The 27,196-nt window shown below is 34.4% G+C and overlaps 2 pseudogenes; both read left to right on the top strand.

Annotated features, from left to right (window-relative positions):
- Window positions 1–7,157: 7,157 nt before the first annotated feature.
- Window positions 7,158–18,337, top strand: LOC142606174 (uncharacterized; annotated as a pseudogene).
- LOC142605560 (uncharacterized) lies at window positions 14,528–15,659 on the top strand (annotated as a pseudogene).
- Window positions 18,338–27,196: the final 8,859 nt, after the last annotated feature.

Raw genomic sequence — 27,196 nt, 5'->3', positions numbered from 1 at the left:
TAATGTCAATATAGCTGTTGTAAGTTCTGTCTGTATAATTTTCTTAGCCAGTGTCAATCTTCTTCGATAGTTTCAATATATTGAGGGTTCGAGTTCTTGTATATTTCTTCAACTTATTTTTCTTTGAGCACCTTAAATTTTCACCTAGCTTGGCTCTTCTTTTTTGTTTGTGTAATTTTATTTTTATAAGTTATGACTTACTAAAATATTGTTTTTTTTTATAAGTACCTTAATGAATCATAGTTATGATGATAGACAACCTTTCTCTGGTTTGTTGATAGTATGAAATAAACACAGCCTAAAAGATCTCATTGTTGATAGTATGAAATAAACATAGCTTGCAAGTTTTTTCTAATTGTTTGTTTGAGCTGCCACTCTAATGTTCATATGCGAGTGCCAGAGCATGTATCCTCTTAGACCGTGTTCTCACACTTTATTTGCATTATCATTTTTTCTAAGCAATTAGGTGATGCCTTCTATAATAGCCCATTTACAAAAATATACATGCTTTTATTTAGAAAGTGTTTCTAGGTCACCTGTTCTTCTTCCAGGATTTAATAAATAAACGCATATGTCATACCCCAAGATGTGTGGGATCTTAGGTTATTTAAAAGAATGCCATCAATGTAAGTGCATTTTGCTTTGATTACATGTCAGTGGAAACAAATTCATTTTCATTCTCTATGCTTGCTTCTTTATGGTCTTTTAAATAGAGGAACTAAGGAGAAAACATTTGCATTACTCAAGACATTTGTGTGTTTTGTCAATTAATTTTAGTTGGCTGTTTAATTTACGTGATATGTGCAATAAACACTTTTTTGTTAGGTACAAATGTGCATGTCAGCACTCGTAAATTGTTGATTTTCTATTAAATGGCAGCCCCATAGTTTGTTTTATTCTTGTGCAAGATAGAATTTGTTAGCATGATGTGCTCATTTTAAAGGTGGAGGGTTGAAATGATGCAGTTCATTTTTAAATCTAGTACAAACTAACATAAAAATTTGATCTTTATTTGCATTAAAGGAGCTGTTATGATGGTGGTAGTGATATTTAATTATAATAACTCTTTCCATAAATTTTGTATTCCAATTTATAAAATGGAGGTAAGTCATTTGTTCAACTTAAAATGCTGGAATGAGTTTTGTGGCGTTTCTTCAATGATAGGTAGTTTATTTAATTGCCTTTGTGGACTCTGTAAGCCCTTCTTGCTATAGTTGAAGTCAATGCCTTGCTGTGTTTAGGTATCTTGGTTTGCCAAACACTGTTGTTCTGATTCCTGTATGTTCCTTCATTCTCATTGTATAGTTATGAATATTTTATAGATATAAATTAGTTTTTTTTTTTTTTTGATAAGTAAGAATGATATATATACGAAAGGTTACTCAATGCCTAAAAAAACACAGAGCAACCTAGGAGATACAAGAAGAAGAAAGCAAAGAGAAACAAAGACAACAAGTAAATTACTAAAGGAAAAGGGAACAAAGAAAAGAAGGGAGGGAATCACTAGACGTGAGTCCCCACGCGCGAGACCAATCAAAGAGAGTTCCACTAAAAAAAACAAGCAACTGATCACTAGAGCTATCCAAATTCTCAAAAGTCCTCCGGTTTCGCTCCTTCCAAATACACCAAAGGATGCACAGCGGGACTAAATTCCAGATCTGAGATGAATGCTTCCCCAGCCAATTCCACCAACCAAAAAGCAATTCAGGAATCGATCTAGGCATAACCCAGGCCAAGCCAAAAGTTATAAAAACAAAGCTCCATAACCGGTAGGCCATTTCGCAATGAAGAAGAAGGTGATCTACCGTCTCTCCACAATGACGGCACATAATGCACCAATCCACAAAATCCAATCTCCTCAATCTCAGATTGTCTCCTGTTAGGATCTTATTCCAAGCTACACACCAAACAAAAAAATAAACTCGCCTTGGGGCCTTTACTCTCCAAATAGCTTTCCAAGGAAAGATAGTTGAAGGAGAATTTCTTAATTTGTTATAGTACGACCGGATGTCAAAAGCTCCATTAGGCTTCAATTTCCATCTCATCCGATCTCCAACATCCATAGGAGGGGTTATAGCACCCAACATACGAAGAAACCGCAGCCCTTCATCCATCTCCCAATCATTAAAAAATCTACTAAACCGAACATTCCAAAATCTTCTATCCTCCGCCCCCTGCCTATGCAAAGAAGCTTCAACAGAAGCCTCCTTCGCAATGGCAATGCCATACAGCCTTGGAAAAGCCAATTGAAAAGGTTGATCCCCATGCCACCCATCCTGCCAAAACCTCACCCTATTCCCCAATCCAACCACAAACTGACAATTTTTGCTGAAATCCTCCCAACACATGCGGATGCTTCTCCACAAACCACACCCATGAGCTCCCCTACCCAGCTTTGAGGTCCATTCCCCCCATTCTTCCCCATATTTTGAAGCTACAACCCGCCTCCATAGCCGACCCTCTTCCTTTCCAAACCGCCACAACCATTTCCCCAACAAAGCCTTATTAAAGGTAGTGAGTTTCCTGATCCTTAAGCCACCATTGGCTATAGGCGCACAAACTTTGTCCCAACCAACCAAATGAATCTTGCTCTCTCCCCAAAGGAAATCCCTTTGCAACTTTTCAATTTTATTAGCCACATGAGTAGGAATAGTGAATAGCGATAGAAAGTAAGTCGGAAGATGTGTATATTGAGTCTTGCTTCAGAATTTCCCGAGGACTGTAAGTTTTTTTCCTGCAAATACAAAGGATGATTTGCACAAGGTAATTGTCTGGAACATTTATCTTGAAATGCCGTTGTGCATTATTTCTCACATATTGTTGCACATTATCTGCAACTTGTCTCCTTGATGTTATTTTGTAGTTCATGGGGCTTTCAAGGTGCAGAAGCTCACCGTTCCTCACTGGTGAAATCAATGGCCCAAACGGTGCTCAATTATTTCTATTGTCTTTTCATAACATTCACTTCCCTTACAGATGGCACCAGTAGGGAGCAAGATAGATTTTAGGTGTCTAAGATAGTTGCATTGTAAAGGGGTTACCATAGACCTATTGAAAGGGAGAGACAAAAAAAAAATTACATACATACATACATACACACACACACACATATATATATATATATATATATATATATATTCACACATACATACATACATACATATATATATATATATATATAGGAAGAGTGATTTAAGTCCTATAATTCAAGAGATTAAATTTGATCGTTTCCGCTCTTGAGGGTGAATGAAGAGAGGAATATATGAGGGTTGTGAGAGGATAGAGGATCAAGAAGATAAAACATTTCTGAAATTCTTATTCAATTGACAACTTTTAGGGTGCTCATCTTATATTTAGCACAGCGGATTAAATTTCTGCTTTCTCAATTAAACTTTTCTTTTCCTTGATTGCAAGTTATACATTGCAATTTGCTCAATGGTTGCTTTGTGCTGTACAAGTTGACATGCCAATGTTTACACTAGTGGAACTCATTCAAGCTAAATCATGATATTGATGCTACTTTTGTTAGTTTCAACTGACAATGATGAGGGTGTATGTATCTATGGATCAAGTATGTAATTCTACATATTTCTTGGGTGCGTGATTATGTTTTTAGTTTCGTCTCTTAGATTTGAAATAAAATAGGCTGGGGTTGCTTTCTTGAAGAATTTGTATCCAAATGTGTGTGTGTGAGAGAGAGAGAGAGAGAGAGATTTTCTTCACTTTATTGCATCTTTTTTTGTTGCTCTGGAATGAAGTAACCATTTACGGTACTATGTTATATGCGAGGATGCACGGACACCCTAATTTGGAGTAAGCAACTCTTTGGAATGGAGTAACCATCTCTCTCTCTCTCTCTCTCTCTCTCTCTCTCTCTCTCTCTCTGTGTTTTGCGGCTTACAAGCCTTAGATAAGAGAAATGCATATATATGATTAAGTGGTTATAATATTATCTAATTTGAATGGCAGGGCAAGCAGTGGAGTTTGATTTGGCGATAAAGCTCTCTCTCTCTCTTCCTTTTGCTTTTGTTTCTATCTTACAATCCTTCATATATTGGACAACTTTAGTTTGTTTTAATTCTTTCTAATACTTGCACAGTGTATGCTTTTCAAAGGCTTCATTTCCAAGAGGTTACTGTTAAAGTTGTTCTGTATATACAGGTGCTGAAGGTACTACTGTGGCAGCTGCTTCTAAAGATAGCACCCTAAAGCTGTGGAAGGTTATTTGAAAAAGGCAATAAGCTGCAACTCAAATGTCTTTAAATTTATTGATTGTTTTACAATTTTAACTTAGGTTCATTTGTTCAATTTCTTTATTTGAAGAAGACGTATTAATAATTTAAGACAAAAAACTTGAAAGATTAACAGGTCATACTGGACCAAAAGGATTTCCAGACTTTGCGCCAAAGACCGCAATGTTGACATGGTGCTTCCTTCTAGACCGCCTCCTCCACTGAGGATACCAACCAGACTCTCTCAACATCAAAACCATCTTTCATGCACTCTGCCACTCTAACCGCTTCTCCGAAGCTCTCCACCGCCTTTTTCTCTTCATATCTTTTCATTGTGTCCCCGACAAGCTTACTTGCAATGTTCTTATTGCCAGGTTACTCAATTCTCGAACTGCATATACCACATTACACGTTGTATGTTCTTGTTGTTCTTATTGCCAGGTTACTTGATTCTTGAACCCCATATACCACATTACATGTTATATGTTCTCATTGCATGTACTTCTTGTGTGCAGGGTGATGTTCATATTTTTAATAAAGTCTTACTTATTCAAAAAAGAAGAAGAAAAGTTTAGCTCCCAAAAAAGCATCTAGGCATTATTACTACTTCTACCTCATCTATGGAGTGGTTTTTTTTGGGCCTATTACTATATATTCTCTGTTTATTATTCACTCTCTCTCTCTCTCTCTCTCTCTAAATTTCCATTTCCATTTATGTTTTGATTGACCTCTTACTAAAATTTTTGCTTCTTTTCTTTCTGTAGTGGCTTTAGTGGTTGGAAAGGGCGAATTTCCCATCATTCCATCTACCATGATTAGGTATTCACCCAAATTCTTCTTCAATTTTATACTCTGTTGGGTTGCTAATGGAGTTCGTAAATTAAAATATAAAAAAGTGAAAGCATTATTTGATATCATCTCACGCTATTAGTGTTTGTTCTAAATGATTGTATCTGAGATTGTGCTTGTGCTCTAAACAAGAAATTTTAAAGGGAAAGCATTATTTGATATCGCCTCAATCTGTTTGTTCTTGCTATGAGTTTAAAACAATAAATGTTATTCTTTTTGGATATTTTTGGACCACAATATCACTGATCTATGGGTCTTTGACAAATTCCATGAACCCAGGGAGTGTAACACACTGTTAGGAATAACATAGGAAGGAACAAGAAAGTTTTATTTTTGGATAATTGCTGGACTACATTATCACTGATCTGTGGGACTTAGACAAATTTCATGAACCCAGGAAGAGTAACACCCTATTAGGAGTAACATATAAAATGGCATGCAGAGTAGCAACCATTTTTACAAGAGAGTGAATCTATAAATTATTGTTTCCTTACCGGCATAGAAGCTTCGTAGTTTACTCAGACCAAGTTGACTCCTTTTGGGAAAGTGCAAAAATACTTTGAAAAACTTTAGGTATGTTTCTTCCTAAGAAATTTTTTAAAGGCATTTCTACAACATTTATCTGGTTTTTCATTAGAATGAAGAGAAGTTTATTATTTCTGTAGGACTTTATGGCCCTAGCCCCTACGTGGATATGATGAGCTGAATAAATTCCCAATGTTTCATCTGCTTAGCCTGGATTACTGGCACATAGTTGCTGAAACTTTGAATTGTGCAATTCTTGGTGATAATTAAACACCATTTTGGATTGAATTGGATGGATTTGGAAAATTAGGGATATTTATATTTGTAGATTACACATACCCCAAGTGGATTGAGAACTCATTTCCTCACCTTACACGTTGCTCTTACTGGGGAAGGAGGTGCAATTTGAGTTAGAGCTTTCTGATTTTTTTTTTTCTTTGCTTTTCTTCTAACTATATAAAATGCACAAAGACCCTTATCTACAGTTGTCTTGTTTTAGTCAAGTTTTGGTTTGTGTTGAGCAAAACGGTTCTTTTGGAGAGAATAGTCACCATTTTAGTCAAAGTAGAATTCAAGACAAAACGAAATTCACCGTGAACTCCAGAGTTTATAGACACTGAGAGAGAGAGAGAGAGAGAGGACACAGAGTTGGTGAGTCAAAGAGAGGACACAGTTCCCAAATGCTTCAGCTTAGCCTGTTGTCCTTCATCTTTCCTTTGCAAACTCGACAGCTTGCAACTCATTAGGTTAGCTTTTTGTCAACCTATCATAATTTGTGAACCAAGTCTTTTTGTCAGCCTATTGTAATAGTAATGGTATGATTGTGCTTCTGATTTTCATGGATTTTATCTAGAATTTACTTGGTTGAAAAATATAATTCCGTTGTACTAGGCATAGTGGGGCTCACTATCATGACTTTGATCATTTAAGCATGGAAAGCATGTAAGCTTCTGCATATTATTCAGCTTGAGTTCCTTAAACCAGAAACATGTGAACTATACTGATATCCCAACCCCCCCCCCCCCCCCCCCGCGGCGCGTGTCCTCTTTCAATGTTTCTTTTTTTTGGTTGATGCTACCGAAGTGGATAGTCACATCTTGCCCTGTCACTTTATTCTTGAGATCTTAGGTCTACCTTTTCTGGAATCATTTTTTGTTATTATTATTTTAGTTTGAGTGCATATTTATGAGTTTAATTAGAACATTTCTGCCAATGTCTTCCCCAATCCTCAAGCTGTCCACCTTCATCAGCAACTGCTCCTCCAAAAGGTCTTGGCATATGCAGCTTGGTAAAACATTTTACATTTGACAAAGCTTACTTGTTTTAAAATTAAAAAAAAAAATTAGTAACAATAGTTCATTATGGCAGTTGTTACTCACTTTTTAAATATTTTCTTCTTTCTCCTCTCTCCTCTCCTCTCCTCTCTCTCACTTGGCCCAATCCTTAGGCTGTTCACAGTCACACCCTTCAAACCCTCATCACTACCATCCAATCTCAACCAACCTCCATGGCCACTGCAAGAGCTTCCCCTGGGCATTCAATTGAATAGCAATGGCAACTACAGTGAGTTCATCCTGGAAACTAACTTCATGCCGAAAAAGAAACAATTTTGATCTGGATGGTTTTTGTTTTTTAGCATATTTGGGTTTTCCTTGTGAAGTAGTTTGATCTGATCGTGTTTGATCATCAATGTCCTTGAATGTAAGTGTTTTTGGGTTTGCGGTGGTGTTAGAGTTCAGGAATGTTTGCATATGAAAAATGTTCCGCTTCATCACCCCATCACCAATGATCCCCAAGACCATAATCTTACCTCTTGCTTTCCTCTTCACTCACATTATACCAACCACCAAAACATGAACCACGAGAACCAGAAGATAACATCAGCATTAGCATCATCAACAGGTCATACTGGACCAAAAAGATTCATAGACTTGCACCAAAGACTGCAATGTTGACGAGGCACTTTGCCTTCTAGACTGCCTCAACCTCTGAGGATAATGGACCATCATTCATGCACTCTGCCATCTAACCTCTTCTACTCTTTATATCTTCTCATTGCATCCCCAACGAGTGTACCTGCAATGTTCTTATTGCCAGGTTACTTGTTTCTCGAACCCCATAGACTGCATTACATGTAATTCATCATCTCATTCATCATGGGGCCTCAAGGGTTGTTTACATAATGCGGAAGAGGGTGTTTCTTCCAAGTTTAGCGTCGTACAATACAGATGAGCATAACAGTTGTTGGAGGAAGGAAGTGAGTTTGGGTACTTTCCATCTGAGTATACATATAAGGTTCTAGTAGAAGGTCTTTGCGGAGAATTGAACCTCTACAAGGCAAGGAATCTTCTCCAATATATGCTGAATAAGTAGGGTGTGGACAGAACTAGAATGTTCAATATATATTTAAGAGCTCTTTGTCTTATCAATAACCCAAATGAGCTTTTGAATACATTTGTTTTTATGCTTCAAAACCAGTGTCAGCCTGAAGTCATTACCTTGAACACAGTTATAAATGGGTTTGCAATATGGGGAGGATTGGAGAAGCTTTGAAGGTATTAAATAAAATGATAATAGGCAAACTTTGTGCCCCAGATGCTGTAACCTTCACTGCTATCATACAGGGTTTATTAAAACTTGGAATAACCCAGGAAGCTTTTGAATTTTTGTATCACATAATGCCAGAACGAGGTGTTAGGTCTGGTGTTGTTACATATAATGCAGTTCGTCATGGCTTGTGTAAACTTCAGCAAGCAAATGAAGCAATGGGGTTTTTTAATAGATTGGCAAGTGATGGTGTCTTGGTGGATAGTATCGCTTGTACTATAATAATGGATGTCATATGGCCATCAAAGTATCATGATAATTATGTTCATGCAGCCCTTGTCATAGGGCCTTGCTGCTCGTGCAAATTTATTGAAGCTTGTCATTTCTTATATAAATTATTTGATTCTGGGGTCTTTCCAAACATTTTCGATTACAATATTTTGATTGACAGTGCATGCAAGTTGGGATTAATGAAAGAAGCTTATCAAGTTGTGGGAGAGATGAGAAGGAATGGGCTCGCCCCAGATGCTGTAACCTGGAGGATTCTTGACAAATTACATGATATTTGAGAAACTAATTCTCTGTTGAGGATGCAGCTTTGCAGTCAAGAGGTGACAACAGGATATAATTACAAAGAAAACCTGATGAAGGAAATCTTACTTGAATTTAAGTAGCCATAAGAAGGAGACATTTTTTAATAGAGGATCCAGGTAGTATCAATGAAGATAAACGTTTTAACCTTGTTACAGAGGTGGCCTCCTTGACTTCAAGAGGAATCATATGAAGGGGTTAATAAAATGCAAATGTAACAGAGCTGTAGCTCCAATACACAGAAGCAGTCATGCAAGGTTGAGATGCCTAATGGGGCTGGAAAAGAAACCATGCCTTTCACAAAAAATTATTTTTAGGTGAAGGATGTCAATATAATTCAGGGGCATTCGATGAACGGAGAATTTTTCAACAAGGATATTCCAAACACAGAGAGTTTGTTATGATAGAGAGTACTATCAAAGGATTAGTGAGTTGATTGCTGTAGGTTGTGGATATGTTGTGGATTAGTGAGTTGATAGATGTATACAGGAATTAGATAAAAGCTTCAAACAAATCACAAATTTTGGATTTTATATGTGTTGTTTACAGTCTACAAGACCATTCTTTAAATTTTTTCGTAAATGAATTGAGATTACATTGATTATATAGGATCAGAGAAGCTATGGAATGAACTGATTGTTTCCTTATTATAAAATCAAACGTGTTCGCTCACTGGTACTTTGTACCTCATCTATCCAAGAAATTGGTCTGCATATGTATGGACCTATTACTTCCCATTTTTATTTGTATTTTTTGCTAAAATCCTTCCCCTTTATTTATGTAGCATGTCTCAACAAACATTTCTTTTAAGTTAGTTACCACTTACCATGTATTATCCAGGGCAACATTGCTATTTTTTGTGATTTATGTTCATGTTATAGAGGATCTAACTTAATTTTACTTGGTTGGTTTTGATTACTTGTCTCTTTTAGAGATTTCACAGGCCATCCCCCTGATACTCCAACTGGCCGTGCTACATTTTCTTTATAAGAAGGTTGGTATTTTCCTGAACTTGTTTACCATACTACTAAGCTTTAACATTTTGTGATTTTCATGATGCTGTAGCTTCTCATTGTCTTATTTGTGAATTTGGACTGTCTAAATACTTTTTATTATTTGGGTTACTTGTGGAAATGATTATTTTGAAGTGTTGGTTTTAGAGTATAAACTATCAAATAATCATGCAAGGTATCCTGTCTGTACTTAGCTTTATGGAGAAACCAAGTTGTCTCCAGGTGGGGATTGGATTTGAGGAAAAAGTCGAGTTTTTTGAACAATAATTGTTAATATAAATTGCTTCATATGAACTTAGCAACATCTGATGATTTAAACTTTGCATATTTCAATAAAACAAGAACACTCATGATATTATGGATTTAAAATGATATTTTTCATTTATTTATTTTAAATCAGCATATTATAAAACTCAATTTTATACATAATTTTTATCAATATATTTTTTTTCATACTTTATTAAAGTCATTTAAGTTAAAAAAAAATACTGCTATTCAAATGAATGGTTAGGTTATTCCATAATGCTTTGGGTTTTCACTTTTCAATTCTTATTCATTTTTGTGTCCATTTTACAATTTCATCCCTTGGGTTTTGAATGTGATGCAGGACTCTTAGTTCCAAAATAATTGCCCTAGTTTTTTTTTCTTTTAATATCATTGTATTTCCCAACTGTTTCTCATTAACTAAACATCAAAAACAGAATTATTACATACTAGTAGTCAATTACAAATTAAGTTTAAAGTGGGTCCTAGACCTATATCCAGGGTGGTGGCTCCTCCTCTTTGCCCTGGCCCATGAGGTATGCAACTACTCCTGAGGTCGATGTATAAGATGGCGTACTTCAGACAACACCTAAGAGAGTGATTCAGTTGGCGTAGATTGGAATAATTTTCCGAGTGTGATCCTTGACCCCTGTTGTCATGGTTAAAACACAACTGTCCCTCATAGTTACCCCTCACTTTGATGGGATAATAATGCCTATTAGAAGATTCACATGAGAGGGTTTTGTAAATCCTTAGATGAGAGAGTGTGGTTTGTCAATAAATATAAGTTGGAAGAGGAAGAGGGAGAGGGGAAGAGTCAGAGAGCAGGTGGAGTTGAAAAGAGAGAGAAAGAGAGCTTGCGGCAAATATGAGCCGGTAGAAAACACTATCAAAACGGTGATTTTTTTTTTTTTGACGATGTAAGGTTATCTTCAGCCAAGCAAACTATTTTGGCTCAACAAAAACACTGAGAGTGTGGTTTGCCAATAGAAGTGTAAGTACTTTTCCTAAGCTCTCAATGTCTTCTTCTATGCCCTTGGCCTTCGAACCTTCAATTTTTGAAACTTCTTTTTCTTCTACTCCTTCGTTTTGTTTTCCTTCTTCCTCTTTCTTCTTCTTTTTTTTTTATTTTTAGTTTAGACTCTTATCCTGTCAAAATTATCTTTTTCTCTTTTCTTCATTTCTTCATCCTCTCTCTTCTTTATCTCTGCTACATCTCTTCCTTTTCCTCGCGTCTTTTCTTTTCTCTTCTTTTCATTTCTTCTTCATCTTCTTTCCTTCTCTGCTCTTCTTGGGTTTGTCTCTCTTTCCCTTCTTCTAATCTCCTAAATCTCTCCTCTTCAACCATCCTTGCTTCTTCTAGATCCTCTTGCACTCTCTCCTCTTTCTGCTGCTCTTCTTGGGTGAGGGTGGGATTGTGTAGGCCCCAATCAAGCCTAGTTGAGCCTAGTGTTTGGCTCCCGGGCTTAGCTTAAATAATATATGGGAAAAGTTAAAGGATTCCCTTAGGGCATTGGTTTAGAAAAATGTTTTAGAAACTTTTTATGGGAAGAGAAAATAGTAATTTATTTTTTTGACAACCTTTTATATTTCCCATAAAAGTAGTATAAAATTTTTCCTGAAACAGTCCAGTAACAAATGCCCTAAGGACACCCATTAACCAAACTCTAATATTAGTGTGTTCAAGCTTCACTTGAGCGCTTTAATCAAGTCTGGATATTCTTATTTAAACCTGGCTTTTGCAGCTGCTGAGCAAGCTCATGAATCATGGGCTGGGCCGCCTGGCTAGATAATTTAACTAAGTTGCATGAAATTATCTTTAGTCCTCAATGAGCTGTCTAGTTTTGATTTAATATTTCAGAGGTCATAGAGAAAAAGATGATATGATGTGCAGTGATGGAATCATCATGTGAGAGGTTGTGCCATAATTGTTTGTAATCACTTTAAGGCAACTTTTTGGTTGGAAAATGCTTATATTTATTTGGCAGAGGATGTGTATTACTGCTAGAAGAGTTCTTCAGAGTTATAACATGCTAAACTTAAAAAAATTGTCATACCCCAAGGGGTAGCATAATTGGCCAGGGACCATGCCTTATGAAGTGGAGTCACTAGTTCAAATCCCCCCTTCTCCCTCACCTGTAGACCAAAACTTGTTCTTGAGCCTTATTTGAGTTTGAAAATGTGATTTTAGCTTGGTCATGTACTAAATCAGAAGCTTGTCCTAAAGAAAGTCTTTGGCATTCTGCACCTCGGTTTTTTTGCTGCTCTAAGATTGACTTTGTGCCTTGATTGAATGTTTAAATATCTTGAGAGTGCCCGCATTGAAACATGTCTATATCGTGTGAAATTTGTGTAAAGAGAATATGTTGAAAATCTATGTTTAAACATGCATGTTCAACAATAAAATTTTGATAAAACCAAAGAGGTGTATGACATGTAATAATAGAAATGTCTCCATTAGTCATTATTATCGAATAGATGACTAACTTGGTTTTCCTGTTTTTTACCTTAATGTCACAGTAATCATTCTTATCTTATTGTTCTTTCACTCATGTTTTGTTCATTGTTTTAAAAACCAGACTAGACCAACCAGTTAGACCAATTCAGAACTGGACACCAATCCGGTACTACTTGTCCTTAGGAACATTAAAAAAGAAAGTACAACTACTTGATCTAAGTCACGTGAATTTAGCTTCTTCTTTTTTCTTACGATAATTATGATTAGAAAGAAATAGTAGTCATAGTTAATTATGGGAATTAACTTAAAAGTCAATTAATTTTTATTTAACTTGAATTCATTATATATTATAAAAAATTTCTTTTCATGATTACAATTAAACATATGTTATGTTTCATTTTGAGATAATAATTAAATCAAAACGAAAAGTTCACTAAATGTTATGTTTTTAGGATGATTTTGTAGTGGTTATATGTTTACATTTGGCTATTTTTATTTTCTAAATATAAGATGTGAAAATTCACATAAATTTTTTGTTTATTTTTTACCTACATATTATTAGTAATAAACTTATTATATTTATATTTTATAAATTTAAAATTATTAATTATTTATTCATGACATCATCGGTTCGACTATCGGTCCAACCCTTGTTGAACCATAAAACCGAGAACCACCTCCATTTTTGGTTCTTTGACCAATCCTGTTTTTAAAACCATGATTTTGTCTAGCTTGTTACAATGTATGTACTTAATACTTTTCATTTCATCTATATGCAGGTTCCCCCATTTTGGTTGGGAGACCATTGAAACGCTTGTCGTTCTTTGGTTTTGATTTCTAGAAATTGTTAACAGAGAAATACTGTCTTCTTTAATTGCATGGCAGCATTAAGTACAATAAGATCTACATGATCGATGTTTACAGTACTTTCTTATTTTAGTCGGATTGTTGAAAAATGTGTATCGGGGGAATTCAGCTTTGTCACTTTATTTGGTTCAATTGCTGAGTCCCGTTGATGAGAAATCCTACACTCACCTGCAGAGGAATGGTGCCAAGAACATAGAAAAAAACCCGGCCACAGTTAATGCCACATTGGACTCCAATTGTGTCACTGAGGTCTTACATAGATGTCAACCCAACCAATCTCAAATGGGTCTTAGGTTTTTCATCTGGCTGGCCTTCAATCCAAATATAGGCATAGTTCATTCATGTACAGCAAAGCTTGTCAATTGCTTCAAATTAATCAAAACCCAGGTGGTGTTGTTAATATTGTTGAGGTTTATAGGGTTGATGGGTATGTGGTCTATGAAGCACAGGTGCATTTCCAGATTCAGGTGCGGGTGCAGGATTCGACAATTTTTTAAAAAGTAGGGTGGGGGTGTAGCAGGGTGCCGCGAATAAAATATTATTAAAAATATTTTTATATAGTAAATTTAATATTTTTTATATAAAAAATTCAAATAAAGGGGTAGAGTTTATTATTAAAAAACAATTATTTATGATTTGTTTTTAATAAAATCAATATTTTTGGTAATTGTAAACAAAAAACCACCTTTCAAGAAGGTTCATTTACCCCTTTTCCAATTCCCAAGCCTACCCACATGAAATAATGACTTTCTCACCTACTTAATTTATATTCTTTTGTTATATACCTTTATTCTTCTTCCTCACCTCTTCTAAGTTCTAACCATTTCTTTGTGTCTTCTCATCTTCTTCTTCCTTCTCTCTTTTTTTTTTTCTCTCACAAGGCCACATGAAGCAGAAGAATGGCAGCCAGCAGCCATTTCGGCCGGTTTTGATGGCCATATCGGTCTGTTTCAGCTGGAATTGGACCATTTCGGCCGGAATCTGGCCGAATCGGCCGGTTTCAACCCGAATCGGCGCAATCAAAAAAAAAAAAAAAAAAAAAGAGGCGAATCAGCACGTCAGACGCCGGATGCCGCGTCGGGATAAGTCCGGTGCGGGTGTGGCGGCTCTAGAGCTGCACCCGTGCTTTCTTGTATGTGGTTAGTGCTAAGGCATTTAAGGTGTTTTTGAATTTGTGTATTGAAGCTAGGCTTGCTAATGAGGCTTTGTGGATATTGGGAAAATGAATGAATTTGGTTTGCAGGCTGATACTACAGCGTATAATGTGGTTATAAGGTTGTTTTGTGAAAAGGATGATATGGCTATGGCTGAAGATTTGATGAATGAGATGTGTTTGAGTGATATTTATCCTGATATGATCTCGTATGTCACCATGATTAAAGGGTTTTGTAATGTGGGCAGGTTAGAGGATGCTTGTGGATTGGTTAAGTTTATAAGGGGGCTTGGGTGTATTCGGCCCTTCTTGATGAACGTGGAAATTGGAAATTGTAGTCCTCATGTTGTTACATATACATCTATGATTCAGAGCTTTTGTGAGAAAGGTCATACAATGGAGGCATTGGAAATTTTTGATAGAATGGAAGCTTTTGGGTGTGCTCCTAATCACATTATAGTTAGTACTTTGATAAACGGTTTCTGTATGGAGGGGCATGTCGAAAAATCTTATAAGGTGATTGATAAAGTTGTTGCGGGAGGCAATGTTTCATATGGTGATTGCTATAGTTCTCTAATATTGTCCTGTAAAATTTCAAAAACTTGAGGAGGCAGAGAAGTTCATTAGGAATATGCTTGCTACTGGGGTGAAACCTGATAGTTTGGCATGTAGCATTTTGATAAGGGAGCTTTGTTTGGAGGGATGAGTGCTAGATGGATTTTACTTATCTGAAGAAGTTGAGAAGTTAGAGTTTTTTACTTTTATTGATTCTGATCTTTATTCTATTCTTTTAGTTGGGCTTTATCAACAAAGCCATTTGGTAGAGGCTGCAAAGCTTGCGAGGTTTATGCTCAAAACAGGAATTAGCTTGAAAGCTTCTTATGTTGACAGTATAGCTGAACACCTGAAGAAATTTGAAAATGAGGAGCTAGTTAAGCAGTTGAGTATGATTGAAAAATAGCTTTCTGTCTCGGAGGATCTTGTTTGTTGATTTAAGCAGGTTTAAGATTACAGGGTTCTAAGTGTCCAGTCATGACGAAACAAGTCAGTGAGTTCAAAGCATTTGCAATAATTCTTGACAGTCATCAACCAATTTTTTATTAAGCTGAAGTATACAGTGCTTGAGGTTCAAATGAAAACAATGCCTTGCTATTATTAGTTCTCTTCCAGTTTTATAACATTGCCATGGGAAGCTAAGTTTGTTTGAAATGTCTTAATTCTTAGAGCAAGCATTGTTTTATAATGCCTCCACTTTTTAATCAGCTGGTTTAAGGTCTGCTAGAGAACTGGAAAGATGATTCCTAGCCCTCCAAGTACTCAGAGATCTCAAAAGGGAAGAAAAGGAGAAGAGCGTGAAACAATTGACACTGGAAACTAAAGAAGTTGGCCAAAGTGAAAAAGAGGATGAATCATCAGTGAAACAAAAGCGAATGGATGCTTGTGCTTATAGGGTGTTCTTCAAAAAACAACCAAGGAAGGTTAATGCTTCAGGTAAATGAATTTTCTCTTTGCCCTTCACTTTACTTTTTGATTACTCATTCTTTAAAGTCATGCTCTTTTTTAATCTGGGGAGTAAGTGTACTGCAAATACAAGGCATTAGTGGAATGAATGCAACAGTTGGAATCTATAATGTTTTGCAACTATGGTTGTAGGGCACACAGTTATCTTGGTGGTTATAAATTCCAGTTCTCTTATGATGTTCAATAATAGCAACTTCTGTTTTGTTTGCTTGTATAAAACTATATTGTTACAAGAAAAATGCTGAATAAGTGATTTTGTTCATTTGTACTTTTTTTGGCTTGAGTTATAGCTCATCATGGAGAGCATAGTAGGCTGATTAAGGGAAGTTCTCTCTGGGAGGTAGCAGCAATTGTGGGGATGATAAATGCAGTTATAGAGGGAGTAGGAACTGAGGAAAGAATCTTTTTGGAGAGCTTTGGTCGGATCAGATTCTAGTTTACATAAATTCACAAAGGAAACATCAAATATTAGAAGGTAACTGGAGTGTAATTGTCCCACCCAAGCCAGAGGCATAGCCCTGTGAAGTGCGGACAAAACTTGCTGGTCTGATGATGGTGATGGCATCGAAGTTTTGCTGAGTGGTGATTCTCTATCCTCTTATAATGCCATGGCCAAAGAGATGAGTGATGACCCTGAAAGGGTATAGGTGGATTGCTTTGTGAAGGAAAGTTGCAAGTACCTTAGTTGATAGATTCCACAATGAATGGAGGGTCACTTGATGATGTCTTGGGAAAATGTCAGGAAGTCATACGTCTGAATAGAAAAAGAAAGTCAGGAAATGGATTCTGATGCTTCTGCAATACTTGCAAGTAAAGAAACTTGCACCCCAATTGCTGTTGCCGTCTCTTCATTGCCATCTGCATGTGAATGAAACAATCTTGTTGAGACATGTAGCACATGTTTTAAGAGGCAAAGGTGCTTATCTGTTATCCATCTTTCATTTTGGTGGTAGTTTCCTACATTTTTATGGTGACTGATGTCAATCAGTGTTTATTGGTATATGCTTGCTCTTACTACATGCAAGAGGATAGGATTCTGAATTTCATCTGCCATTGTGATCACACATAGCGTAAGATATTCTTTTTATAGAACTTTGAAACTTTTTTTTTTTTTGAGAAGTAGAACTTTGAAACTCGTGGAAGTTGTCTGATACTCGTTGCCTTCTACCAAATACCAGAAGTCTTTAGTTTCTTTGTTAGTGTATAATTGAGCCAATGGATTGGTGAAAATACTCACGAGTGAAAATTTGAGGAGAAGAGGGTTTTCGGGGGTGTATTGTTAGATTTTTTGGGGTGTGAAGGTTACTCTGCGGGTATCCTGTTTTTTTGGATGGCGGCTAGGGGGAAGATACTCTCTAGTAAAAATTTGTGGAAAAGAGGGTTTGTCCTTGTGGATTGGTGTTGTAAGTGCCAATGTAGTAGGGAAACGATGGATCACCTCTATCAAGGGGCTGATCAGTTGTGGAACTTTGCTTTTAGATCATTTAGGGTTTCTTGGGTCTTACTAGAAAGAGTGCTAGATTTACTGACTGGGTGGAGGAACTAGTTGGGGAAGTATTTGTCTAGTATTTGGACTATGGCACAGTTGTGTTTGATGTGGTGCATTTGGAGGGAGCATAGCATCTTCAAGGATGTGGAGAACTTGGGGGATCGGCTTCTTAACTCGTTTGTAAGCACTTTGTTTGATTGGTCTCAGGCTTGGGGTCTCATGTCTAATAAATCCTTCCCGATGTTTACATATTCTCTTCTTTTTTTAACATAATCTTTTTTGTTTTCTTTTATATCTTTTTCAACTTCTTCGTAATTTTTTACATGAAGTAGTCTTTTTTTAAATAAAATTTTTCTTATAAAAAATAAATAAATAATTGAGCCAATGAACTTTATCTTGAATGGCACCTTGTCCCTTTAATCCCTATTAGAGCAAAAGCAGAAGATAAGTTCATGGACTTAAAAGAGTGCACTAGTTGTGTAACTTACCAATAAAAAATTTTAAGTGCATACTATAAAATTGGCATTTTAAGTAGTTCTTTGTTGAAGTTTATACATTGTGGTATAATTGTGCACTTGGTCTAGAATATATTGCTATAGCTTTGCTCTATTCATGTGGCAAGCATGTGGTTCAATGTTACCCAAGCTATTTTATGCCATTGCATAAAATACATGCGTCCTTGTATGAGTTTGCTTTTCTTATATCCTGTATATTTTGCAGAGTAGATCATGATTCAACAAAGCAGGAATTCTGCTCTTGCAACATGAAGTTGAGCCCGGGGTCGGGGTCGGGGTCGTGTGATGTCTTTATTAATAAAATCAGTTTATTTTCATTTGCAGAATAAAATAAGATGGAAAATGTCTATTTAATTTTCATTTTCATTTAGAATTTTAAGGGTTAAGGTACTAAGTTAGCTATGGTATGAGGTATATATATATATATTTTAATGGTTATTTGTTAGAAATATACGGTGGGGTTTTAGGGTTTTGACTAGTAAGAGGAAGAAATTGACTTAAAATTATAAGTAGGAAGTAAAAGGGATAAATTCTAGGTGGGGTTTTAGGGTTTTGACTAGTAAGAGGAAGAAATTGACTTAAAATTATAAGTAGGAAGTAAAAGGGATAAATTCTAGGTAGGACTCCATATTTAGGGCTCCAAGTTAGACTAATAAACTAAAGGAAAGTTAATGAATGCCTTAAGGGTATTGGTTTAGAAAAAAAAATTAGACACTTTTAATGAGGAAAAAAAAAGTAATTGACTTTTTTATTTTACAACCTTTTATATTTTATATAAAAGTGATATCAAAACTTTCTTCAAATAAACGAATTGAGTATGTCTAAGAGTACCCATTAACCTAAAAAACTAATGGGTTAATAACCTATAAAAGACTAATTTGGACTTAAAAGTAAAGAAAGCCCAAGATATTAAAAGTAAAAAACTAAAATGCATCTACTTGAACAAGTTTTTGGTTAATTTTTAATATGTAATCTATGTCCTTTTACAAAATATGTTTCAAACATTGCTTCTTACACAATTAAAATGAAAAGGTGCAAAGCATCAACACATCTAATTTTGATTTATATCTTCATCATTAATAAAAGTATTAAAAGGTAAAACATATTTACATGATCACATGGTAGCAGCAGTGCAAGTGCGACAACAATAGTTCCTGATATGACATGCGTCTCAAGTGGGGAATTTTAGGGTTCTAACTAACGGTTTTAGCAGTAATAGCAATTGTAAATCCAAAAAAAAATAAAAGTTTTTAATTTAAAGTTATACGTGTTCAATTTTTTTATCATTCTCTGGATTTTGAGCTAACTAAAAGTTTCTTTTGGACCAGACAACAAACTCCTTGATCATAACTGTGTAATTCATTCTTCTTTTTTTCCTTTTTTGATTGAATGTGTCATTCATTCTTAATGCATTTAGCGGCTCAGTTTATTTATTGCCAGGTTTTGATGTTACCAACTTCTCATCATGATTGAATTCTGCACCCATCCTATTGATTACAAAAGGGGCCTAACATAATGGCAAGATTTCCAATTAACCACTTGGTTTCTAATTGCAACAAAGCCTACAATAAGTCAATAACTCTCAAGGTACAAGAGTTACAGTAACGGGGGCAATGGCAAAAATGAGTGAAATAGAGGAATCAATAATGCCGATGACGATGAGAAAATAGGCCGGATGATATTGACATCAAAGGCCACGAAGGAAAAGCGACCTTCGCTAGATTTCCTTGATTCCAGCATCGTATCCGAGTCCTTTATGGAATAAACTAAAATTTTACCTGTCAGTTTGAAAAACTAAGTTGGAATCATTATAGCTGAAGTGGGATAAATATTATTAGGGTTTTTAAGTGGATTGATGACATTAATTTTTTTTATATTATAGAAAAATTCTAATTTGAATCATTTATTATAGAATGTAAAGTTAAAATTAAAATAACTCATGTCCTAGACTATCTTAAAAACTTTTAAGGATCTTAACATTTTTACACCTCAACCAAACAAGATTCTATGTTTCTTTTTTTTTTTAGAGAGTGATTCTATGCTTTTTATTACTGGTAATTGTTTGGGTAGGGAGTGGGGACAGTGGGCACTGGCCACTTCCAAATCCTTCTTCACTCACAATTAATGTTCAGAAGCGTCAGTTGTGACCCACACTCCTTTCCTTCGTATAGCCAAGCCACAGAGAGACTCACAGTCACAGGTCCACTAGTCCACCACTCAACTCTCTAGATGCGAACAAGATTGTGTTTCATTGTTTTACTGTACACTGCACAGCAGAGTCAAAAGTACACAAATAGATTAGACTTATTTTGAGGTTGGCTAGCTATTTTTAAACTTTAAAGTCTTAAACCCGTCTAGTTATTGTTTATTTTTCTTTGTTTTAATGACATTACTTTTCTTGACTAAGTTGTTTACTTGACATTTCTTTTATATATTGACAAAGTTGTTTACATGTTTCAATGATATTTCAATTAAATATTGCAAAAAAAGGAAATTAGACTTTGATGTTAATTAAATGAGCTTCATTAATCAATTGCACTTGCATGTTTCTTTTGTGTCCTGCTCTGCTCAGCTCATTAATTATGTATAAATGTATAATAAATAATAAAGGGTCTTTGTTATCTTAAATGCTGGTGGCCTTTTATACTATCATGGGGTCCGTTTGGATAGAATTTATTTTGCTGAAACTAAAAACTGAAAACACTGTAGTAAAATAATTTTTAAATGTGTGAATAGTACCGTGGGACCTATTTTTAATGAAAAAGTTGCTGAAAAGTAAAATTTGTGGGACCTATAAACAGTGCATTTGTGCACTGTTCATGGCTGAAAAGTCCAACCTTATGGCTGAAAAGTCCAACCTTGCGGCTGGGTTAAAAAAAAAAAAAAAAGCAAAACGCAGACGCAGTACTAATAAGCTGGATCCAAACCAGCACCATATATAATAGTGCATTTGCGAGGGGATGGTTTTGCGTTTGCGTTCGGCTGGTTTTACTGTTCATGGACCAATCATAGGCTAAGAACACGTGAACAGCATTTAAAAAAATATATATTGCTACAGTATTTTTAATAATAAATTTTTAGTTTTTAACAAATAAGTGGCGAACCTACAAAGTTTTCAGAAAGAAAAAAATAAAATTATAGTAACAGTGAGCGTAATGCTTGAGCCTTTTGCTTATCTGATATGCTGCTTCTTTCTTCTCTGAACTATTTATTAGAGAAAATGACGAGCAAGGTGTCAAATTTCTCCGATCTGATCCAAAGAATCGCCGCCTCTTGCCTTTGCTTCCAACTTTGCTTCTTCTTCCACCGACAAGTGAATGTCACTCCTATTTGGCCTTTCCCTTCAACACTCCATTTTTTCTCTTATCAAAATTTCTGTCTCTTTCTTTTTGCTATAATTGAGCTACAGAATTCAGATATGCCTATGCTTAAATAGATGATATCAGATATTTTTTGTCTTTGATTTCGTCGACTTGATGTAGTACAATCATTTACGAAAAATATATTGGAAAGCTTATCCATTGAGTCATGACTTTAGATTTGATGGCATTCCTCCTGGTCTGAGGGACTGGTAGATACTAGATAGGTGACAAGTTGGACTTTTTGACCGACTAGTAGTATTTTTTTTTGAGAAAGGACTAGTAGTATTTGATTACAAGAGTATACTACATACACATATTACATCTATATAATTTTGTGCTCGTGTTTAAATTTATAAAATATATAGATATCAAAATATTTTGTTTTAAAGTAATAGACAAATTAGAATGTTTAATGGATAGATTTTAAAACTTTGGTAAAATTAGTTTTTTGAAATATATGATAGAAATAACTAGTTGAAACCCCAAATAATTATTTTTACTAGTTGAAACCCCAAATCTCTTATTAGAAATAACTTCTATAGGTAAATACAATTGAACAAAGTTTCTTTCCAAACTAGTTTGGAAAGAAACCCTACAAACTCATCATATATCTTTATATTGAGTGTGAATTTTGAAAATCTAACCGTTAGATTGCATGTTCTTATTACATTCTTAATGCTTATAAAATTTCAAGAAGATCAAAGATCAATTGCTATGTCATCAAATGAATGTTATAATTTCAAGTTTTTGTGATTTAAAGTTGCATATAAAAAATAAGTTAATTGATCAAATAGTAAATAATATCCAATTTGAACGAAATTTGATACGTATGTTAAGAACATAAGAAACATGAAATTCAACGGTTAGATTCTCAAAATTCACACCTAAAAAAGAAATATATGAGAAGTTTGAAGAGATTCTCTCCAAACTAGTTTGGAGAGAAACTTTGTTCAATACAATTTTACATTTTATCATATACCAATGTAGCCTCGCGAGGAAATGGTAAAAATTGTATAAAAAAGTCTCTGGCAATATGATAATCATATGTCTCAATTATAAAAATGTGTAAGATATTGTCTTAATTTTTTTTTTTGGTTACAGTAAGAGTTCCACTATGGGAAATTGAACGTTAAGTGTCTCCTATAGGAGGTACCCCTAGACAAAGATATTTGGTGGTTAGTCAATTTTAATCTAAATGTGTTTTGCTGAACTTTTAAAGCTAGTATACCCCAAAATATTAATTTATTGACTCTTTAATAAGAGCTTAGGACAAATAAAGGGTAATTTTCTTAATGAAATTGGCAATAAAAATATTGCTAATAAAAATGGGCTAAAATTCAAAACTGACATTCTAACTTTCTTCATATTTCATTTCAATCATCTATCTTTACTTTCATTTATGTTAGTCTTCTAAGTTTTAAAATTATTCAATTAAGATCTTTCCGTTAACTTTTGTTAAAATTTTTTGAAAAAAAAAAATTTAGAAAATATTTTTCAATCATTAATTGAAAATTTTTAATTTAAAAACTTTGAAGAAAAATTTATAAAATTGAAAAATGAACCACAACATTTAACAAAATTGATGAAAAAGCCTTAATTAAATAAACTTGAAAGTTAGAGGACCAAAATAAACAAAAGCAAAGTTAGCAGACTGAATGAAATGTGAATAAATTTAGAGAATTAGTTTTGCATTTTACCCATAAAAATATTTAGGGTAAGTTTCACAAACCTACTCTGAGGTTTATGATAATACCAATTAGGTTCCAAACATTCTAAAATCCACCAATTTAGTCCTCACAAGACAATTTTGTCCCTAACCGCCAAACACTGTTAATCTCATTTTCTCATTTTCCTCTCTCTCTTCTGTCTTGTTCCTTTCCCCTTCTTCTCTCTTTGTTATTTGAGTTTTCTTTCTCAAAACTCTCTCTGACTAAGGGTATAATTGGTTGGAGTGAAAATGGGAAGGAAGAAAAATAGGAAGAGGAAAATAACGTGAAAAATGACATTTTTCACTATTTGGTTGAGAGGGAGAGGGGGAGAGAAAAGTGGTGTGGCCCACAAGTTTTCTCTCCTCCCCCTTCAAAATATAATCTCTCCAAATTGGAGAGAAAATTGAAGTAAAAAGTAAGAAAAATATTTGGACAAAACTACCCCATCTTTTTTAACGTTTCTAGTTTCTTCTTCTTTTTCTTTTCCTTTGATTTTTTCTTTCTCTGTTTATGTACTTGGCTTTTTTTTTCCTTTGATTTTTTTCCTCTGTTTACTGACGTGCTTGGCATCTTCTTTTTTTCTTTTGATGTTTTTCTTTCTCTGTTTACTAACATGCTTTGGCCTTTTTTTTTTTTCTTCTCTTTCTTTGATTTTGTCTGAACGTGTTATCTTTCTTCTTCTTCTTCTTCTTTTCTTAATTTTTTGGTGCTCATATGTTTATTTTCTCATTAATTTTGGTTTGTTTTTGTTTTTGTTCCTTTTTTTTTTTTTTAGAAAACAGTTTTCGGTAAATTTTTTATACTATTTTTTTTTTTACTTTAATGAAGTGTCCATTTATACACAAATTTTTAAAAAGTATAATGTGATACTTTTTGTTTTATTTAATAGGGACATAATGGTAAATTTATACAAACTTTATTTTCAATCAAACAAAAAAGTTTTCCATCCTCCACTTTTCCACCCTCCCAACCAAACACAAATGAAAAAAACTAAAATCTTTTCTATCCTCCCACTTTTCCATCCTCTCTCATTTTTCCATCCTCTCAATCAAACGAACCCTAAAGCTTAGCTCTGGTAAAACTCATGGCTTGGTCACTGCATCAGAAAAACCACCATGCAAGGATCTTCTCGATTCCCACTACAATCAAAGTTGTCGATGGACTCTCTCTCTCTCTCTCTCTCTCTCTCTCTCTCTCTCTCAAATCGGAACCTACGCAATGGTGGTGGTGGTGGTGCTTCGATCTAAATCTCGCCTTCAACAGACTCTCGCGGCGGCGGCGTGGATCGCAGCATGGTCGATCTTGTGATATGGTGTGTTTTTTCTGGTTTCTCTTATGAAGATAGTTGGGATATGCTGGTTTTCTATGTTGTTTGGCTGGGATTTTTGTTGGTATTTTTGGGTTTTTTTTGGGATTTTTAAGGAGATTTCATTAGGAATTTACAAAGGTATTTGTGTGTTGTTTGGCTGAGATTTTTGCTGGTTTTCTTGGGTTTCTATTGGTTTTGAAAGGTTTTTATATATATATATATATATATAAAGTTTAGTTACAAAATTGATTGTAGTCTTAGGCTACAAACTCACTCAATATCTTTTTATTGGAGGTGAATTTTGATAAATCCACAATTAGATTACATCTTCTTCTTATATCCTCTATTATTTGCAAAATTTCAAGAAAATTAAAGATCAATAGCTATGTCATCAATACATTTTTAAATTGCAAGGTTTTGTAATTTAAAATTATGCATAAAATATAAGTTTATAGATTATGTAGTAAATAATATCCAATTGACATAAAATTTGACATATGTATTAAGAGAGTAAGAAACATGCAAATCAACGATTAGATTTTCAAAATATGCAATAATATTTATTTTATTGAGTGAGTTTGTAGCTAAATTTTGCATATTTTTTTGTGCTTTTTTGTGGAGATTTTTTTTTCTTAAAAAGTTTTTTATACTATTTTTTATGGATTCAGAGATTTTGGTATTGTTACTATGCTGATTTTTCTGGTACTTTGGGATTACTTGTAAAACGTATTATGAAAGTAACGGTGTTCAAGACTTCAGCTATTAGGGATTATAACCACTCAAATAAAATTGATTTCTGGCAAGATTTGCTAAACAATTAGCCTGAGGTTAGAGAGAGAGTTTTTGAGAAAGAGAACTTAGAGAACAGAGGGAGAATAAGGGGAAAGGAAGACAGAAAAGAGAGAGGAAGAAGAGAAAATGAAAGTAACGGTGTTTGGCTATCAAGGACAAAATTGTCTTTTAATGACCAAATTGGTGGGTTTTAGAATGTTTTGGACCTAGTTAGTATTATCACAAACCTCAAGTATGTTTGTGAAATTTATCCAAATATTTATAAGGAGCATATGTCAAGGGAAGGCAGTGCCAAAGAAAATATAGCCAAATAACTATACAAATCGTAAATCATAAAGATGTGACCAATACAACTTTAGTCTATAACAAAAAATCTATAACAGCGGAAAAAAAAAATGAAGACTATTAAATTCCAAAAAAATTAATAAAAAAAAAAAAAGGCTACTTCCCAAGTTAAATGTATGGGGAGTAAGGGTTGACAACCCCTAAAGGCTGAAAGAAAAACTCTAAGCGAAGTAGCAAGAGAACCATGACAATAGACTCCATATTCGGAGTGGTGCAAAAGCAGCAAAACCCACAAATGAGGCAGAGAGATCAATAAGAAAGGTAGGGTATGACTCTTGAGGAACGCACGATCTGACACTTGCAATGGCAATCGATAGAATAGAAGCTCAGGCACATATCAGTAGCAAGTAGCTAACATGCACCAAGAGGAGTCTAATTCTCACCCGATCCTATGATCCCTTTATTGCATTTGGCATATGCATTCTTTGCGAAGAGATCTAGATCTCATTATTATTGTGAGCAAATAATGTTTAAGATAATTATTGTAAAATCATATTAAAATTTTTAATAAGAATGAGTGGAATGAATGATGTTCGAGATAATTATTGTAAAATATTATTAAAAAGTCTAATAAGAATGGAGTACACATTAGATATATTCAATTCCATAAACTAAAGGAAATTAATAACATCATGAGAGGATTAGAGAAGAATCAAACACCAATTGGATCAATTAAAACTAATTTGATAATTTTTAAAGTTATTTTCATTTTGATCTTTTATATTTCAATTTTATCATTTTAATTCTTCATACTTAATTTTGTTTTTATATTGGCCATACTACCCATTTTATGTTAGTAACAATAACATGACCATTAACGGCAAACACACACCCAAAAAAAAACTTTGAACCCTTTTTGCCCCCACATTTTAGACCCTCAACCAAACAAAACATAAGTGCTCGGACCCAAACCAAAAGGCAATAATTAATGATAATAAAGAGATGGGAAAGATGGTCCACGTGCGTAACCGGTTCACAGAGTCAACTCAGTCTCACAGATTCCAACTTTTTAATTTTTATCTTCTTAATTTTTTTATTTTCGCCGTCTGCTTAAAAAACCACACAGTCCCGATCTCGACCATACACCTGTCCCCCAATAACATTATAGTACGACTCAGATTGTGAGTTTCCCTATAGTCATTTTGGGTGCTTGGTAACGCTGTTTTAGTAATTTTATTGGTATTTTTTGAAATGAGCGTGGGTAAAAAAATATGTAGAAATATATGTAATGTTGTTTAAAAATTGAAAAATATTGCTCAAATAACCATACCGAATTGTCCTTAATTTACACATACCAAGTTGTATGACTATTCTAAAAAAATATATTTGTGGGACTAAGTGTCTATTTGGGATCCGCTTAGTTTGTTGAAATTGTGAATTTAATTAATTAACCATAAGTCTAGAATTTAATTAATTAACCATAAGTCTAACAGTCTCCCTCACTTGTGGATCTAAAATTCCTTTTAATAAGTAGGGCTCAATAAGTGAGAATTTAACATTTTAAATGTGAAGTAGAGTAAAACCAGAGATCAAACTCAGGATCTCCTGTTCTAATACCATGTTAAATTACTGATTGTCCCAAAAACTTAAACTGTTAGAAAATGGTGAATTTAACCACTTAACCATAAATCTAACAGAAAGTACCGTAAATAAAT

This window comes from Castanea sativa, chromosome 8 (assembly GCF_040712315.1).
Source record: "Castanea sativa cultivar Marrone di Chiusa Pesio chromosome 8, ASM4071231v1".
Taxonomy (NCBI): domain Eukaryota; kingdom Viridiplantae; phylum Streptophyta; class Magnoliopsida; order Fagales; family Fagaceae; genus Castanea; species Castanea sativa.
Note: the sequence above shows the minus strand (reverse complement) of the source record. Positions and strands in the feature narration are given on the sequence as shown.